The 3,253-nt window shown below is 30.1% G+C and overlaps 1 long non-coding RNA gene across 1 annotated transcript; it reads left to right on the forward strand.

The window, feature by feature from the left end:
• The first annotated feature begins 1,378 nt into the window (after positions 1-1,378).
• On the forward strand, positions 1,379-2,245 carry LOC128039695 (uncharacterized). Its single transcript, XR_008194168.1, has 2 exons — positions 1,379-1,531; positions 1,713-2,245. It is a non-coding gene; the product is annotated as an uncharacterized LOC128039695 (long non-coding RNA).
• The last annotated feature ends 1,008 nt before the right edge of the window (positions 2,246-3,253 follow it).

The raw sequence follows: 3,253 nt of genomic DNA on the forward strand, positions 1-3,253 counted from the left end.
CATCAGTATTACAAAAGAACTCATCACTAACTATTGTTTCCTAAAATGCATTAAAGCATTACTTTAAATGATAAGTTAATTATTTGAAATACTAACAGGAGGTTCTCAAGTCAACAAGAAAAGTTAGGAAGCTGCCACATTCTTTATTGATATTTAAAATAAATAGAAAAATGAAGGTTTTTAATCCACTAGTAAATTAAAAACTCCACGTCAGAGAGTATTAAATAATAACCTATAGATATGAATTAATATTTCATACTATAAGCAAAGTTACAAAAATTTTATATATTTTCTTTATTTACTTTTAATTTTTTAATATCTTAAGAATTAAAAACTAAATTATAAATATATAAAATTAATATTTAACCCCACAAAAAAATCAAAAATATATATGTGATTGGTATTTATTCAGTTTTTATTTATTTAAATCCGAGAGGTCTGTTTTGCAGCAAGTTTTAGTTTACTTCCTGGCTTTAAGTTGCAGATTATACTGGAAAAAACAAACAATGCTATAGATAAATTGGGGACTCATTTATCTTTAAAGTTTAAGGTTACAGACACAACCCAAAACATAATATTTAAGATTTTACAAAACAGGTTAAACAGACAGATAGCGTGTCTGTTTTGATCAATGGTCCAGAGCATTATAAGAGTCTAAATTTTTGGACCACTTAATATTCCATTACCAAACTACCTAGAATTTAGTACACAAAACTTACATCCGCCAAGTACAACCTCTTAAAAGTTAAGAATTTAAACTAAAATTCTAATTAATTTGTATTCAAAATGATTTGAATTTGAAAGTTTTAAAATTCTAATTAATTGAATTAAATTGACCTAATACATTGCATATCATTTACTATAAAGAGCCGATAAAAAGCTAACTGAGAAATTACTGCTTTCTTCCTATGGAACTCGTTCCATCTCTCAAGAAACATGGAATTCTTCTAATAGAAGTTTCCATTCACATGTTCATGGCCGGATCCAGCCTGCTCTGAGTAAATGCTCCGGTTTCTAGACGAGTCTAAGCATGACAAATTTTGTAACCTGTACATGTGTGTGTATAAATTTGTAAACTAATGAAAAGGAATTTCAGCCAGCTCATCATTCTCTATGATTTTGGAGTCTTGGGATTTATACTTCCAGCAACTTGACCTGAAATGGTTAATATATAAGTTGGTAGTTAAATAATGATTTGGTGTTTAAAAGAAATTGACTATAAGCATATATGATTGTAAGTATCGTTTCTATATTACTTGGCATGGTTGGTATGTATCATTTCCATCTTAAATTAGTATCAAGTAGTTAGTATCAATTACATTATTCTTAAGCAAAATATTGCATCTTAGTTCATATTGCTTATTTCGAGTCTCAATTGCATTCATTTTCCTTTTTAATGTTTTCCCTTTATTTTTTACTTTTTTAGATAATTTAATTTAATTTAGATGCTTTTGAACTTGATATAGGTTCATGGAAGCTTAAGCCTCAGGTTTTGAGACCATCAGCGGATTAGACGAAGAATTGAGGCAAGGTATAGCAAAAAAGAAGAAGCTTGGAGCTTCGACATAGCATTTTGGCACCCTTGCACGCGAGCAGCGATGCCCTAGCATGGGAAGTGGTCAAGCTTCCCACTTCCTTTTTAATGTTTTCCCTTTATTTTTTACTTTTTTAGATAATTTAATTTAATTTAGATGCTTTTGAACTTGACATAGGTTCATGGAAGCTTAAGCCTCAGGTTTTGAGAAAATCGGCAGATTAGACGAAGAATTGAGGCAAGGTATAGCAAAAAACAAGAAGCTTGGAGCTTCGACATAGCATTTTGGCACCCTTGCACGCGAGCAGCGATGCCCTAGCATGGGAAGTGGTCAAGCTTCGTTGGCGCCCCCACGCCGCCTGGCACTCCAATGCCAAAGGCCACACACCCCTATGGCAATATCGGCACTTTAGTGTCGATTCCCTCCGTTTTGGCTCACAATTCCATGTTTTAATCGTGTCTGAAGGACATTTTGGTCATTTATGATTTTTATGATCTAAATCAAGTTTAACTAACCTAATTTAAGTTGAACAAATATTATAAATATCCGATTTTGATAGGAAGTTAGGACTTTTGGTTGTTTAGAGACTGAATAGTTGCGTTGTTTACTTTGTGTTCTTTCAATTTTATTTCTTACTAAATCCCCTTTTTTAGTCAAAGATTTTATCGAAGTTTGATTTAATGAATTTGTGAGACTTATTCATGCTTTAATTTGTATTTGTTCTTTAGTATTCATGCATCTCCTTCTTTAATTATAATTGCTCAGGTTTATTGAATGTTTAACCAGTATTCAATAGCTTAGAATGGTTGTTCTGTCAATTAAAATAATTAATCTATAATTCTTTAATCTATTCTATACTAGTGACAAACTGCATAACTCGTTTATATAATGTGGATATGTGATTTAGCTTAAATGAACCCCAGTGTGGTGAGATTGTTGGTTAGAATTAGGTCTCTCACATTCTTAATGCCGTATGTAAGTTAAATCTCGGGCGTTGAGTTACAAGGTTATTTATCGGTTAAGGAAATAATTTCAAACGAGCTGCCTCTTGGTTACGGAACAAGTAAGGAGAGATTGATTACCCAACACTAAGTCGGCAACTAGAACTAATTTATTAAAGACTTAGAAGTTATATTTGCATCAATAATCGAATTCATAAATCAAACTAAGATTTGCCTTTAGCTAAAGCTTTTTCTCAACCTTTTAATTTTTGCTTTCCTCAATCCAAGTGTTCAATTTAAATTTGGTTTTAGTTTAATTATAGCTTTTGGTTTCATAAAATACCCCTTCTAATTTAATTTTATTGTTTTTGCTTGAAGAAATAAAATTATTATTAATATCTGTAGACACGACCCCACTTGCTACTTCTATTAATTAATCTTTTTCAAGTAGGTTTTTATTTTGTAGATCTCAACACCCTATCATACATGTATATATAATACTAATTTTAATTGCACATATTATACATGTAATATTATAAAATTATAATATTATAAACTATTTTATACAATTTACAAAAATATAATTAAAATATTTTTATTATATTATATTAATATCAAATTTAGGGTTAAGGATTAAAAATAACATCTATACTTTTAAAAAAAAATCAATCAAGCCACTTCATGAAAACGTACACAATTAGTCTCTCATACGTTAAAAACGTACAATTAAACCTTTTGACTAACAATTTTCGTCATTAACGGTGTTGAAGTGACTGT

The sequence above is a fragment of the Gossypium raimondii genome, chromosome 1, assembly GCF_025698545.1.
Source record: "Gossypium raimondii isolate GPD5lz chromosome 1, ASM2569854v1, whole genome shotgun sequence".
In the NCBI taxonomy this organism is placed as follows: Eukaryota; Viridiplantae; Streptophyta; class Magnoliopsida; order Malvales; family Malvaceae; genus Gossypium; species Gossypium raimondii.